The sequence below is a fragment of the Pseudophryne corroboree genome, chromosome 4, assembly GCF_028390025.1.
Source record: "Pseudophryne corroboree isolate aPseCor3 chromosome 4, aPseCor3.hap2, whole genome shotgun sequence".
Taxonomy (NCBI): Eukaryota; Metazoa; Chordata; class Amphibia; order Anura; family Myobatrachidae; genus Pseudophryne; species Pseudophryne corroboree.
The window spans coordinates 22722506-22739763 of record NC_086447.1 but is presented as its reverse complement, the minus strand read 5'-3'; positions in this window follow the sequence as shown (position 1 = coordinate 22739763).

The following is a 17258-nucleotide window of genomic DNA, read 5'->3' as shown; positions in this document are numbered from 1 at the left end:
TGTTTTTTTTTATAAAAAGTTCTTATTTGTTGGTTTCTGCATCATGTGTAATAACATTCTTACTAATTTTTAACACACACAAACATGTCCCAACAATAATGACATTCATTTTGTCAATGTTTTTTTTTAAATTCAATGCTAACATATTGAAAGCTTTTTACACAACTCAATTGTGTTATTCTTGTAATGTTGTATAGAGAAGAAAGGTAAAATAGTTAACAATAACATTGTAATTTGGATTGTCTGCAGGATATGCGAATGATTGGAATCTAGAAAGAGTAATGATTAGAAAAAAATCAAGTGGTCTGGTTACTTCCTGCTAACATGTATGTGGCTGCCTGGCAATGATTGTGTGTGCAGGAGAGGAGAATGATTGGAATCTAGAAAGAGTAATGATTAGAAAAAACTCAAGTGGTCTGGTTACTTCCTGCTAACATGTATGTGCGGCTCCATCAACATTTCCCTCCTCCAATACAAAAAAAGATGGTAAAGAATAAATGTGCGTACAAATTTTATGTTGTTGTTTGTACCACTTATAATTAATGATGTTGTATAAATTGTCAAGGAGCTAAGTGTTATATATATTTTGCCAAACATATATTTGCTAACTATTTAGAGTTACTTATCAGAAATGTCTAATTTGTATTTTTTTCAAGTTTTTTTGGGTGGCTGCTTGTCCTGCCCTTTGCCTTTAGCACTGTTATGTTGTCGTGCTCTGGTGGAGCGTCTTGGTGGTGATGAGACTGGCGTGATATTTAGAGTAGTCGTACCAGAACGGCTGCTTGTTTGCTGTTGGTGCATGGATCTGAGTGTTTCATTCATGTTAGTGAGGGTGGCATTGAGTTCACGTGTAGCAGCATTTTGATTGTCTACAATTCGGAATAAACTTTCATTAATCTTTTGATTGTTTTGAAAAATGTTCATATAACTTTGCTGTTGTCTGTGCTGTTCTTCCATTAGTCTGTGCTGTTCTTCCATTATGCGCTGTAAGTTGCCCATGACCTGTGTAATGTCTATACGCATGAGTTCCATGGTATTGCCAATTCTGGTTGTTTGTTCATTTTGTCTACTCATATTTCTAGAGATTCTTCTGAGGTGAGATGGTAGGCTTGCAAACATTTGTGTCTGCCTACACAGGCAATCTTCATTAGTGGCCTGCTGTCTAGCCCAAATGGTCCAAAACACCTGATCAGGCCCTTGTGTTACAGGTGTTGTTGGGCTGTGTTGTTGTGGTGGTGGTGTGCTTTGCTGTGGTGGTGTACTCACAGGTGCTGGGGGGCTCATTCCTTGGCTTAATGTTTGCATTTCTAAGATGATTGTCTCCTCCATGTCACTGTGTTGCTGTTGTTGCGGAGGGATGCTGTTACCAGGACTAGAAGCTGAAATGTTAAACAAATCTCCGTTAGCTATCCATATGTTTAAGAAATGTAAACAAATCACTACACATGGAACACATGTCATTCACTGTTGCTTTGAAATATTCTGCCTAGCAACATCATCACTCAACTTAAATACATACATATGCCTGTTTGTGGCAAATGTGTCTGGTTACTTAATTGTGAAAGCAAACACTTTAGTTTTATTGTAGCTCAGACATACTCCTCCATAAAAACACATTGGAATCCATAATGTGTTACCTTATAGCTTTAATTTTTTTGTTGCAGCATCTTACACACAATGTGATACTGTATGGCTCAAGTTGACATGCATATCTTTACTGGATGTGGACAAGGCCATTTTGCTTGGATTCCATTTCAGGTTTTACTTACTGCGGTAAGTATCTAAGTTTTTGATGTGTTTTGACTTAATGCGGTTAAGAAATATTTTGATTACGTTCTGAAATTGTTTACATTTATTTCAGTTTGATACTCACAATCAAGATGAGGGGAGTGTGGATGACGTCTTGGAGGTGTGTCCAAAATTTGGAGTGGGGGGACAGAACATACTGTCGATAATCTTCGTGGCGGGGTAGCCTGCTGTGGTTGGCCCTGGACATCAGACCTTGCTTTCTTTTCGGACACATGTTTTTTGTGGTGATGTCTTACAGAAGTCCCACTTCTGCTGCTCCATACTTCTTTTGATGGACCTATTAATGAAAGTGCAATTTTGTTATGGCCATTCCTTTACAAACATACCCTATACTACAATGGACACTTTACATGCTTCCGCAGCGTCATCATCATCAGATGTGATAGGAGTTACTGGATGACGAGTAGTACTGCTTTTTTCAAACACTGTATAAAAAAAAAATGTATTCATGCTATTGTTGATACATCCACCCATTATGCTTATAAACATTTATTCTTTAAGATATGCTTGCTTTATTTTTAATAAAAACATAAGGACCGGAAACAAAAAATACAATACATAAAACAATAAACATTGTCCAATAGACACATGCACTATGGAAAAATCAACACAGGAAAACATGTACAGGACACTGACATAGGACACAAGTAAAAATACATACATTAACAACCAAAAACACACACGTCTTCATTTTGTATTGAAAGGAAAAATATTACAGATGCAATATATAAATTGCTCTGTGATGTGGCACTCCAAACACACATTACCACTATATGAGCCAAACCAAAATGTAAAAATATTTTAAAAATTACACTGCAGTGTGGTGTCACGGTACAAATATAAGATAAAAATTATCAATGAAATAGTGGTATTTTGTTTAAATATTTTACATTATCTAATAATGACATTACACATGTAAGTGGTTTCCAAACCACTTTCCACTACTCCAGCCTCTAACATGACAACCACTGTTTTTGAAACATTGCACATGGAGCACATAAATATAAAACATAGTCACAATTATAAAAAAAAGGTCCAAAAGGAAAACATTATTGCAGGACAATTCAGTGACATACCAAGTCCAAACTACACATGCAAAATATCTTAGATAAAAACACATGACATACAATAAAGTAAGATGTTACATTGGCTTTTGTATTAAACATTAACCAAAACAATGTATTTGCTGACACACACTTGAAGATGGGAGTAATATGCAACGTGACATGACACACATTTTTATAAAAAAAATAAGGTCATAGAATGTTGATACAAATACACATGCTCACCATTCTTCCTGGGCCTATGTGAATCCCGGACATGGGTTTCAGAGACTACTTCAGGAGGTATGACACTCCGCATGGGCTCCTCATACTCCATATATCTTGCAATATAGGGCTGCCCACCACCGGTTTTTCGAGCCGACTTCGCCTCCTTGGCCATTTTGGACTTGACACTTCGCTTTATGTCATAGTACCGTTTGCGGCACGTGTCCTCCGTCCGCTTGACCACCCCCTCACTATTGACAGCAGCAACAACTTTCGACCACAACACCGTCTTCCTCCGTTTTGGCACCTTGGCGGACTCAGGCCCAAATAGCTGCCTCTGATACTTCATCAGCTCACGCACCAATGCCACATTTTCAGCAAAACTAAACTTTACATTCCACCCAGTCTTAGTAGTGGTGCGTGGCTGCGGAGCACTCTGACTGTCACTATCACTTGAGGCTGCTGCAGCAACCTCACCCACCTCCTCCACCTCACTAACACTCACCTCCTCCACCTGACCGACCTCCCCCTCACTCACACCCTCCACCTCACCCACCTCTGAGTCACACATAATTGTGTGTCTAAACAGTTAACACAGAAAAAAAATAGACAAACAACACTCCTCCACCACCACTACACAACTCACACACACACACACCGACAAGGGACTATAAAGAAAAATAACTTGGACTAAAAATGAGACAAAACCACAAAATACAAGACTACAAGAATGACAAGACGACTTTCAAACACAATACCACACTCAGAAATCGCTACCAACACTCCTCACCAAACCACAAATTCACCTACCTCCACAGCACAAGCTCCCTCCTCCTCACCACTAACTAAACCCACGAGGTGCGGACGGTTTGGGGCGTATTTATATGGTTGCGCTCAGACACTCCTACCATCTGAAACACAACCAATCACGAACGGGGATGAAAAACGAAACTAAAAGTGAAAATGCGGCCGCTGGAAAAAAAAACCCCTGCCGCGTTTAACTTAGAAAAAAAACCCAGAAAAATAAACAAAATCACGAACGCAAACGACAATGACGGCCGTAAATGTGCCAAAAAAACCGACTGACATCGGAAAACACGAAAACCATAAAGTCGACTGCTTCGTAACTTTGCGTATATGGATTAAAAAAGTTGCATGAAAATGCACCCGATACAAAACGAGTTTAAATACTACACAAACCGACTCAAACACGAATATTAGTAAATTTTGCCCCAGGAGTCTTCCTTACGAATGTTTCCATCCTTTTGTCTAATAAGTGGCTGCTCAGACAAACGATCGGAGTAATACGATCCAAAAACATTCAGGATGCCTTCCTTGTCCCCCTGAAGCACCCTGTCCATCATACAGACCCCTCACCTCCTTCACCTCGACTGATTTTCCACAGCTCTGGTAGGGATAAGGTGAGTGGTACTTTCCAAAATCCCTCTCCAGAACCAAGGAATCCATTCAGTTATACTAATATGCCTTCATCTGAGTTTTCACACGGAAGATTTCCCCACTATCGCCACATTCTGAGATTAGGAAATCCAATTTCTCTTACGTCCTAGAGGATGCTGGGGACTCCGTAAGGACCATGGGGTATAGACGGTCTCCGCAGGAGACATGGGCACTATAAAGAACTTTTAGTATGTGTGTGCACTGGCTCCTCCCTCTATGCCCCTCCTCCAGACCTCCGTTAGATTCTGTGCCCAGAGGAGAATGGGTGCACTACAAGGGGAGCTCTACTGAGTTTCTCTGCTAAAAGAATTTTGATAGGTTTTTTATTTTCAGGGAGCACTGCTGGCAACAGGCTCCCTGCGTCGTGGGACTGAGGAGAGAGAAGCAGACCTACTTATGTGATAGGCTCTGGACACCATTAGCTCCAGAGTGAGTCGGAACGCTGGTTTCACCCTGCCGTTCGTCCCGGAGCCGCGCCGCCGTCCTCCTCGCAGAGCCAGAAGATAGAAGCCGGGTGAGTAAAGAAGACTTCAAGGCGGCAGAAGACTTCAGATCTTCGTTGAGGTAAGCGTGCAGCGGTAACGCTGCGCGCCATTGCTCCCACACACTACACACACAGTACAGGCACTGATGGGCGCAGGGGGGGCACCCTGGGCAGCAATAAACCTCGGGTATGGCGTATCAGGAGGCATCAGGCTGCGGAGGAAGTAAATGGAGAAATCCCCCGCCATTTTTTATATGTTGAAGCGAGACCGAAGCCTGCCGCTGGAGGGGGCGGAGCTTGATCCCTCAGCACTAACAGCGCCATTTTTCTCCACAGAACGCTGCAGAGAAGCTGGCTCCCCAGACTCTCCCCTGCTGAACTCGGTGACAGAGTGCTGGAAAAGAGAGGGGGGGGGGCATTTTCAAGGCGCAGTGAGTGTATTACACATTGATTGGTAATAAAAGCGCTATCTGGGTTATTTTCCAGTATCTGTAGGCGCTGGGTGTGTGCTGACATACACTCTCTCTCTGTCTCTCCAAAGGGCCTTGTTGGGGAATTGTCCCCTTATAGATATATCCCTGTGTGTGTGGGGGGGGGTGTCGGTACGTGCGTGTCGGCATGTCTGAGGCGGAAGGCTCGTCCAAGGAGGAGGTGGAGCGAATGAGTGGTGTGTCTCCGTCGGCAACGCCAACTCATGAATGGATTGACATGTGGCATATGTTAAATGCAAGTGTGGCCTCATTACATAAAAAGAGACTGGACCTGGCAGAGTCCAGGGAAAAGGCTGGGGGTCAATCCATGGATTGAGCTGGGTCACAGGGCCCGTCGGGGTCTCAAAAACGTCCCCTATCCCAAATAATTGACACTGATACCGACACGGATTCTGATTCCAGTGTCGATTACGATGATGCTAGATTGCACCCAAGGGTGGCAAAGGGTATTCAGTGTATGATTATTGCAGTGAAAGGTTTTGCATATCACAGATGACCCCTCTGTCCCTGACACCAGGGTGCGCATGTATAAGGAAAAGAAACCTGAGGTAACCTTTCCCCCTTCTCATGAGCTGAACGAGTTGTTTGAAAAAGCTTGGGAAACTCCAGACAAGAAACTGCAGATTCCCAAAAGGATTCTTATGGCGTATCCTTTCCCTGCTCAGGACAGGGTGCGTTGGGAATCCTCTCCCAGGGTGGACAAGGCTTTGACGCGCCTGTCCAAGAATGTGGCGCTACCGTCTCCGGACACGGCAGCCCTCAAGAATCCTGCTGATCGCAGACAGGAGACTACATTAAAGTCTATTTATGCGCATACAGGTGTTTTGCTCAGACCGGCAATAGCATCGGCATGGGTATGTAGCGCAGTTGCAGCATGGACAGATACCTTGTCAGAGGTACTGGATACCCTGGACAGGGATACCATTTTATTAACATTAGCCCACATTAAAGACGCAGTCTTATTTATGAGGGACGCTCAAAGAGACGTTGGTCTTCTTGGTGCCAGAGCCAATGCGATGGCTATTTCTGCAAGGCGAGCTCTATGGACCCGCCAATGGACGGGTGACACAGACTCCAAGAAACATATGGAGGTTTTACCTTACAAGGGTGAAGTGTTGTTTGGGGAGGGGCTCGCAGACCTGGTTGCCACATCTACCGCAGGTAAATCTACATTTTTACCTTTTGTTCCCCAACAGCAAAAGAGAACTCCACAGCAGAGGTTCTCAAACTAGGTCCTCGGGGGCCCACACAGTGCATGTTTTGCAGGTCTCCTCACAGAATCGCAAGTGAAATAATTAGCTCCACCTGTGGAGCTTTTAAAATGTGTCAGTGAGTAATTAATACACCTGTGCACCTGCTGGGTTACCTGCAAAACAAGCACTGTGTGGGCTCCCGAGGACCGAGTTTGAGAACCTCTGCTCCACAGTATCAGATGCATTCCTTTCGGTCGCATAAGGCCAGAAGAGGTCGGGGCTCCTCTTTCCTTGCCAGAAGTAAGGGTAAAGGGAAAAGAACACCTGCGTTGGCTAGCTCCCAGGAGCAAAAGTCCTCCCCGGCTTCTACAAAATCCACCGCACGACGCTGGAGCTCCTCTAAGGGAGTCCGCACCGGTGGGGGCACGTCTTCGACTTTTCAGCCAAATCTGGGTGCTTTCAGAAGTGGATCCTTGGGCAATCAAAATTGTTTCCCAGGGCTACAAGCTGGAATTCGAAGAGGTGCCCCCCCCCCCCCCGCGCTGATTTTTCAAGTCGGCCTCACCAGCTTCACCACTGGAAAGGGAGGTGGTGTTAGCTGCATTTCAAAAGCTGTGTCAACAGCAAGTGGTGGTCAAGGTTCCCCTGGTTCAACAGAGAAAAGGGTATTATTCAACCCTGTTTGTGGTCCCGAAGCTGGATGGTTCGGTCAGACTCATTTTAAATCTGAAATCCCTAAACCTGTACTTAAAAAAGTTCAAATTCAAGATGGAATCGCTCCGAGCGATCATATCCAGCCTGGAAGGGGGGGATTTTATGGTGTCACTAGACATAAAGGATGCATACCTTCATGTCCCCATATACCCTCCTCATCAGGAATACCTGAGATTCGCTGTACAGGACTGTCATTACCAGTTTCAGACGTTGCCGTTTGGGCTTTTCACGGCCCCAAGGATTTTCACCAAGGTAATGGCAGAGATGATGGTGCTCCTGCGCAGGCAGGGAGTCACAATTGTCCCATACTTGGACGATCTTCTGATAAAGGCGAGATCGAAAGACAAATTGCTGGAGAGTGTATCGCTCTCCTTGAAGGTGCTACAACAGCATGGTTGGATTCTCAATCTGCCAAAGTCACAATTGGTTCCAACGACTCGGCTATCTTTCCTAGGCATGATTCTGGACACTGAACAAAAGCGGGTTTTTCTCCCATTCGAAAAAGCCCAGGATCTCCAGAACATGGTCAGAGACCTGCTAAAACCAAAAAGAGTGTCTGTTCATCAATGCACTCGAGTTCTGGGAAAAATGGTGGCAGCCTACGAGGCCCTCCCCTTCGGCAGGTTTCATGCGAGGACTTTTCAGTGGGACCTTCTGGACAAGTGGTCCGGGTCTCATCTACAAATACATCGGAAAATAACCATGTCCCCCAGGGCCAGGGTGTCTCTCCTGTGGTGGCTGCAGAGTGCTCACCTTCTAGAGGGTCGCAGGTTCGGAATTCAAGACTGGGTTCTGGTGACCACGGACGCGAGCCTCCGAGGATGGGGAGCAGTCACACAAGGAAGACATTTTCAAGGATTATGGTCAAGCCAGGAGGCTTGCCTACACATCAACATACTGGAATTAAGGGCCATATACAACGGCCTGCAACAAGCGGAGACTCTTCTTCGGGGCCTCCCGGTTCTTATCCAATCAGACAACGTCACAGCCGTGGCTCATGTAAACCGCCAAGGCGGGACAAGGAGCAGAGTGGCGATGGCGGAAGCCACCTGGATTCTTCGCTGGGCGGAAAATCACGTAAGCGCTCTGTCAGCTGTCTTCATTCCGGGAGTGGACAACTGGGAAGCAGACTTCCTCAGCAGACACGATCTCCATCCAGGAGAGTGGGGACTTCATTAAGAAGTTTTTGCGGAGATAACGGGTCTTTGGGGAATTCCTCAAATAGACATGATGGCGTCACGCCTCAACAAGAAGCTTCGGAGGTATTGTGCCAGGTCACGGGACCCTCAGACAGAAGCAGTAGACGCCCTAGTGACACCATGGGTATTTCGGTCGGTCTATGTGTTTCCTCCTCTTCCTCTCATCTCAAAGATATTGAGACTCATAAGACTACAGAGAGTGCAGGCAATACTCATTGTCCCAGATTGGCCTCGAAGGGCCTGGTACTCAGAACTTCAGGAAATGCTCTCAGAAGACCCGTGGCCTCTCCCTCTCAGGGATGACCTGTTACAGCAGGGGCCATGTGTGTTCCAAGACTTACCACGGTTACGTTTGACGGCATGGCGGTTGAACACCGGATCCTAGCTGAGAAAGATATTCCGGAAGAAGTCATCCCTACTTTCATCAAGGCTAGGAAGGAGGTGACGGCTAAGCATTTATCACTGTATCTGGAGGAAGTATGTATCTTGGTGTGAAGCCAAGAATACTCCTACGGAAGATTTCCATTTGGGCCGATTTCTCCACTTTCTACAGACAGGAGTGGATATGGGCCTGAAGTTAGGCCGAAATCTGTTCCTTAATGGAGCCTATCTATCTTCTTTCAGAGGGAATTGGCTTCTCTCCCAGAAGTCCAGATGTTTGTGAAGGGAGTGCTGCACATCCAGCCCCCCTTTGTGCTTCCAGTGGCACCGTGGGACCTTAACGTGGTCTTAAAATTCCTGTGTTCTCACTGGTTTGAAACTCTTCAAACAGTTGAATTAAAATTTCTCACGTGGAAGGTGGTCATGTTATTGGCCTTGGCATCTGCAAGGCGGGTGTCCGAATTGGCGGCCTTGTCCCTATTTGATTTTCAATGTGGATAGAGCTGAGTTGAGGACGTGTCCTCAATTTTTGCCGAAGGTGGTTTCTTCTTTTCATATGAACCAACCTATTGTGGTGCCTGTGGCTACGGGGGACTGGGAGGACTCCAAGTCCCTGGATGTAGTCAGGGCCTTAAAGATTTATGTAGCCAGGACGGCTAGGGTTAGGAAAACAGAGGCTATGTTTGTCCTGTATGCAGCCCACAAAGTTGGCGCTCCTGCTTCTAAGCAGACCATTGCTCGCTGGATCTGTAAGACTATTCAGCAGGCTAATTCAACGGCTGGATTGCCGTTACCAAATTCCGTAAAGGCCCATTCCACTAGGAAGGTGGGCTCTTCTTGGGCGGCTGCCCGAGGCGTCTCGGCATTACAGCTTTGCCGAGCAGCAACTTGGTCGGGTTCAAACACCTTTGCAAAATTCTACAAGTTTGATACCCTGGCTGAGGAGGACCTTGCGATTGCTCAGTCGGTGCTGCAGAGTCATCCGCACTCTCCCGCCCGGTTTGGAGCTTTGGTATAAACCCCATGGTCCTTACGGAGTCCCCAGCATCCTCTAGGACGTAAGAAAAAATAAGATTTTAAACCTACCGGTAAATCTTTTTCTCCTAGTCCGTAGAGGATGCTGGGCGCCTGTCCCAGTGCGGACTAAATTTGCGAGACTTGTATATAGTTGTTGCTTTCATAAGGGTTATGTTGCAGTTGGGATCGGTCTGCGACTGATGCTGTTTTTTGTTCATACTATTGACTGGTTGTGTATATTCCAGGTTATATGGTATGATTGGTGTGGGCTGGTATGAATCTTGCCCTTAGGTTTACAAAATCCTTTCCTCGTATTGTCCATCTCCTCTGGGCACAGTTTTCTAACTGAGGTCTGGAGGAGGGGCATAGAGGGAGGAGCCAGTGCACACCCATACTAAAAGTTCTTTATAGTGCCCATGTCTCCTGCGGAGCCCGTCTATACCCCATGGTCCTTACGGAGTCCCCAGCATCCTCTACTGACTAGGAGAAAAAGATTTACCGGTAGGTTTAAAATATTATTTTCCTTCTCAGGTTCTGATAGATATTCCGTCTTTCTTTTTTGCTACCAGCCTACGGAAGAGTCTCCAAATTCTCTCTTTAGTTTCTTCCCACCACTCAGGTCTACTCCAACCTGCTTCAAAAAGTGTTTCCTGAGATTGAAAGAAGTCTCTAAAGGATTGTCTAACCCTTTCTTCCTTAAGGAGCTCAGAGCTCAAGCGCTATAGGCCCCGTCCTTTCTGAGTACCTTTTGAAGCAAAGTAATAGAGAGAAAAGCGTGATCAGGGACCTCTACTAGCTTTACCTCTGGAGGCAAAGTTTTAGAATGTTCCCTTAACAAAAAACCCATCTATCCTAGATCTATAACTACCACTAAAATAGGTGTAACCTGTGAGGTCTGGGAAATGGCGAACATGCACATCCACCAGACCCACCTGTTTAACCATGCTAAATAAAAAAATTGTAATCAGGACCCAGGGTTGTCCTTGAACCTCCCCCTGTCTTTTGGCCTGATAATGGTGTTGAAATCACATCCAAAGACAATTTGCTGGGCCGTAAAAAGGAGCGGTTTTATAACCCTGAAGAGACATTTCCTGTCCCATGATGACTGTGGCCCATAGATATTAATGAGTCTCAGGTCATGTCCCCTCAGGTTGACATCTAAAATCATACACCTACCTGCCTTTAATTCTATAACCTTGTGCACGGTTACCATACCAGTAAAAAGTACTGCCACCCCACCATACGGCTCGGCCACATGAGACCAGTAAAAAGGCCCACGCCTCCACTCACACTTCACCTTGTGGAGGGTGTTCAATTTTCTAATTCTAGTCTCTTGCAAAAATAAAAAGTAAATCTCAATCGTATTGAAAAAATCAGACCTTGAAAATAAGCATGTTCCAAAATTACGGAAGTCACATTAATGGTGGCACATCGTATGGTTGGGGATCCATGTTTCTTTTGGTTATAGAAGCAAAACCTTGCTCACTTTTCTTTTACATCTTTCCCTGACCCCATATTTGAAGACCTGGATCCTCATGTCTCTTTCCCTTTGGGAGGGGTTTCCCTCTCCCCAATGACATACAACATGTCATCCCCCTTTTCTAACCCTTGGGACAGGTCATCCTTACTCTGTGAGGGTCCAGGATCTGGTGGGTTTGTGCTCAGACCTAAGTGCTAAACCTGGAACCCCCAGTGAATCACATGCAGGTGCCCCACTTGGTTCAATTATTGAACCAGAAGAGTCCATGTTAATCTCTTCCTCCTCTACCCCTTGAGTCTCCTCTATTACCATTTCATCAACAGGTCTATGCCCGTTTCCAAACTCTGAATCCCTGGCCACCTCTTTTTCACCTACTCTGTGCCTATGGGGTCCCATTCTAGACCCTCCTGTACCTCCTCCCCTCTGCTTTCTTCACTACCATCTTCTACCAGTACTTGTTCTTTCTTTTTCCTTCTTTTACCTTTACCCTTTTCAAGAGTTACCCCTTCAGATTTTTTTTTATTCTGTTTTGCTTTTCTTTTGCTGACTCTGGGTACAAAAATTGGTTCCCCACTATTCCTTACCACCTCACCCTCCTCTTCCTCATCAGTGGAAAGCACATTAAATCTGTTGGTAAGGATTACCTGCTCATCATCACCTTTCCTCTTTTTTTTATTACCGTTTTATTCCATTTGAAAGGCATCTTCCTTGTCTACAGAACTTTGTCCTTACTCCCACAAAAACTGGTCCCTGTTCTTTTCCCTGACCTTTCTCTTTCCTAGTCCCTCTGCTCTCTCTCTTTCCATATTGTGACCTGCCCAGGGGCACCTGCTGTAAGGATGGCCATCCTTACCACACAGATTACATTTGACATTATTGCAATCCCTGGAGACATGTCCGATTTTCCCACATAATGTACATTTGGTAACATTACAATCACTGCTCATGTGTCGAAAATCCCCGCATCTGAAGCAGGTGCGGGGTTGCCCTGAATAAAAACATTGAACACGATCTCTGCCTATATACGCAGCAGAAGGCTCATGTATAAAACCTCTGTCCGTACTTTTTAATTGAACCATGGCTGACCACGCTCCCCCCCCCCAAACTCCCATTGTAAAACCAACCTTGATCAATTTGTACTGGACAATACAGAATCTGGATAACCAGAACAATATATCCTGTGCAGAAATTGACTCGTTCCTGACCAAGATTGTCAGTTTAATTTTATCTTGTTGAGTAACCAATTTGTTCTATAGCTGCTGTATGGTGCCACGGATCTGCATGCCTGCCATTTCGTCCAAAACGTCTGCAGTCCCTGATAGGACAGGAAGCTCACATCAAAATCTGGTGTCTTAACTGGAGGGATGCACGCATACAAATCTGAGGCATGGAACCCAAGGCTGAAAATCATTCCTAGGAACACTTCTTTAGTGGGAACTTCACCTGTTCCTGCCCATTTAAACTGTAAAAGATTTCTTCTTTTACTGACCTGACCAGGCCCGGCCATTACTGGTGGCACATTATTAACAACAATTTTGGCCTTGCAGCCATGTTATCATAAGACTTTGTACCGGAAACAGGCTGTTCATTCACATTTCCAATAGCATTTGCATTTTTATTAACCAATTTTGCCACATTTTTATTGCTTAACCCCTCGTGCCTCCTTTGTTCCTGGCTAATCACTTCAGCAGCAGCCTTGACCCTGGCTGTGGCAGCCATCTGTCCATATACAGACTGAACAATGTCTTTACCACTGTCTGACAGAGTACTTCTGTTTAGTCCCGGCATACCCTGTGCTGTACTGCAGGATTGCACAGTGTCCTCACCAGCATTATCCCCCAGAACCTCCCCAGTCACTGGCACATTACTGACATATGCCAATTTACTGTGTACACCGGCCTTTAACTTTATTTTCTCTGCATTTGTGGCCAACATTAGTTCTGCTTTAATTACCTCCATGCGCAACTGGACGTCTGTGCACTTTAACTCATCCTCAAGTTCATCCAATGCAGCCATCACTACAGAAGGCGGCAACACTGCTGGGGGAGTGGGACCAAGCTGAGCTGCTGCTGATGTGATAGGCACCTCTGACACCGCATGGGCCGGCACACCTGCATCCTCCTGCACACCACTGTCAGTCTCCAGATCGGTCAGTAGGCCTGGGTTTGCACAGCTTTTTGTAATCACTGGAGCCTCCGTGATCATGCTCTGGAATCTACTCCCTTCTGCTTCCTGAGAGCTCATCTGCATGGACACTTGCAACACCTGAGCTGCTGCTTGACCAGGTAACTCTTGCACTGCTGCTTGGTCAGGTAACCCTTGCACTGCTGCTTGTGCTGCCGTTTCTTTGTCTTTTCTCTCTTACCGCTTTTCATGCAACTTGCTTTTTACCTTTTCCAGGTATTAAGAAAGTGACTGCATGGTGTCTCTCAGCACAGGTCTTTCCCACTTAAAGCAGGAGTTACCTTTCTTTTTCTTGTCAGCAATTCTGCACTTATTCTTTTGAGTCTTTCTGTAGCTCCTCCACACTGAGGCTGTCAAAAGTCTCTTCCTCCTCATCATCCTCAGTACTTCCAGGAGACTCAGGCACATTCTCCTTGGCATCAAAGGGCTTCATCCCCTCCCCCCACTGCTTCACTGTCCATAGGGCAGACAGTGGCTGCTGTCACTCCACCCCTATTTGCCGCACATGGGGGAGCATGCTCGGGCAGTTTGGTGGGATTTGACAGCTCTAGTTCCTTCACTGGAGCTGCACCGATAGTGCAGGTAGTGGCAGCCACCGCTCGGTCCTGTGTTTCCTCACACAGAGCAGCACCCTCCGATATATTATGGTGAACTGTCTGTGGCTCCAGTTGCCTCACTGAAGCCACTCCATTAACTCTGCCACTGCTGCCTCTTCTTGATGTCCCTGACAGGCCAGCTGCACAATCTGTCAGGGCACCGAAAGTCTTTAGTCTGGCTGTTGGTTTAAGGCCCAAGCCATGGCCTGCACTCTGGGAGCTCTCTCCCCCAGGAGGATCCATCTTCCTGGGGAAGCCAGCAGGGAAACTCCCCTGCAGCACGATATCACAGCTACCACTGATGGAACTCTCCTGCACACACCTGCTCACAGCACACAGAAGCAAAACAGGGCGGTGACAGGATGTGAGGAGGGGAATGGGGGCAGCAGAAATACACAGATTAAAAGATATATAGTGGAAGGAGCAGAGTTCCCAGCAGCACAGAGTATATCGGGATGAGTGTCAGTGAGGACAGGGCTGCATGTGACAGGGGCAGTGACATGATGTGAGGAGGGGGATGGAGGCAGCAGGAAGCCACAGACTGAGAGTTATATAGTGGGAGGAGCAGGGTCCCCAGCAGCACAGATTATATCAGGAGCTGAGTGATATGTCAGTGAGGACAGGGCTGTATGTGACAGGGCTGCATGTGACATGATGTGAGGAGGGGAATGGAGGCAGCAGGAAGCCACAGACTGAGAGTTATATAGTGGGATTAGCAGGGACCCCAGCAGCACAGAGTATATCAGGAGAGGAGTGGTGTGTCAGTGAGGACAGGGCTGCATGTGACAGTAGCAGTGACATGATGTGAGGAGGGGAATGGAGGCAGCAGGAAGCCACAGACTGAGAGTTATATAGTGGGAGGAGCAGGGTCCCCAGCAGCACAGAGTATATCAGGAGATGGGTGATGTGTCAGCGAGGACAGGGCTGCATGTGACCGTGGCAGTGACATGATGTGAGGAGGGGGATGGAGGCAGCAGGAAGCCACAGACAGAGTTATATAGTGGGAGGAGCAGGGTCCCCAGCAGCACAGAGTATATCAGGAGATGAGTGATGTGTCAGTGAGGACAGGGCTGCATGTGACATGATGTGAGGAGGGGAATGGAGGCAGCAGGAAGCCACAGACTGAGAGTTATATAGTGGGAGTAGCAGGATCCCCAGCAGCACAGAGTATATCAGGAGATGAGTGATGTGTCCGTGAGAGACAGGGCTGCATGTGACAGGGGCAGTGATATGATGTGATGAGGGGAATGGAGGCAACAGGAACCCACAGAGTGAGAGTTATATAGTGGAGGGAGCAGGGTCCCCAGCAGCACAGAGTATATCAGGAGATGAGCAGTGTGAGTCTCCTGCCAAGTGGTAGAGACACCCAACTGGTTTTATTTAATTTCCTGTGACAGTGACTCTTGGATGACATTTAGACATAAGGAAACGTGTTTGCTGTGAGTTGGGTAATCCTGACTCTTCCAGGCAGTGATGAGTGTACAACCCGTCCCTGAGTAACAAAGGTAAATAATAAATGACATATTTGTCAGAGAACATTCTGTCCCAATGATGGATAATTTGTTTCCTTGTTACTTTGTGCTTTCCCAATCTTCAAAAGGTTTGTTCTCAGAAGTCTCTTATGCTCTCCACCAGTAATAGCAATGACCATCAACCATGGGTGGTTTGACATCATCACTGGTCTGTGGCTGATGGTAAGTGCTGTTGGCCTTCAATGGCATGGCTCTGATGTGGCACCATCGATGATGGGTGCCCAATGTTTAGTAAATATCGTGCTGCATTGTGCTGGCGTGTCATTATCCCTCTGTCTTGCAGGGGAGGTGTGGTATGGAACGTCGACCACACTTAGGCTGACAGTGTCTAGGTCGACAGTTACTAGGTAGACAGGGATTCTAGGTTGACAGGGTTTCTAGGTCGACATATTGTAGGTCGACAAGTCAAAAGGTCGACATGAGTTGTTTGTTTTGTTTTTTAATTGTGCCGTTTTCTCCATACAGTGACCAGGAACCCTCAATTAGTGCACCGTGTCCCCTCGCATGGTTCGCTTCACTCGTCATGCTTCGGGCAAGGTTACTATTCCCAATTGTAGTCTGCGTGGATCGTTAAGTATGAAAAAGTTCCAAAAAATTTTTGTGAAAAACTCATGTCAACCTTTTGACCTGTCGACCTAGAAATCTTGTCAACCCAGGGGTGGAACTCTCGGAGACAACGGAGTCTGTTGCCGCCGGGCTCCTGCTCTGAATGGGGCACGGCACCTGCTCCCTTGACCCCCCCATTCTGTCGACATGTGATTCTGCAGTGCAGCAGGAGAAGTTAGAGGAGTCAGCGAGCGCAGCGCCTATCAGCATCAGCGGCGCTCGCTCCTCTTCCCTGTGCTCTCTGCCGCTGTGCTCTGGTCGCGGATGTCACGTGACATCCGACCGCACGCGACCCAGAGCAGCCGCCTGCCAGGACACAGAGCAGCCGCAAGGACAGAGTGCACAGTCAGTGGAAGCAGGCCTGTCACTGTCAGGAGCGTGGACTCCTGAAAACTGGACACGATGTAAGTGCAAGCCGTTCTGGGAGAGGGGGCATGTGAGGGGGAAAACGCTGTCGCAGTGCTACCAAATAAATGATTTTTTTTCTATCTAAACCAGTTGCGCCTTCAGTGTTCAGTTTTAAAAAGCAATTGCGTGATGCCCATACTGCCGCACTCGATTACTGCGATCTGTAGATGAAGGTCTACTAGCAGCAGGCTTGGACTGGCCCACAGGGGTACAGGGGAAACCACCGGTGGGCCCCAATGCCTGGGGGCCCACCTTCTGCTCTAAGGATCAGGTTCCAGACTGTGCACTTGAATTATACATTATACATATGTTACCTTATACTGGACTATGGTGTATTCTCTATAGTACATTGCTGTTATTAATCTGGTACATTATCATGCATGCAGCAGCTGCATTTACTGTATATATTTATGAAGGGGCCCAGACGTTGCACTCTCT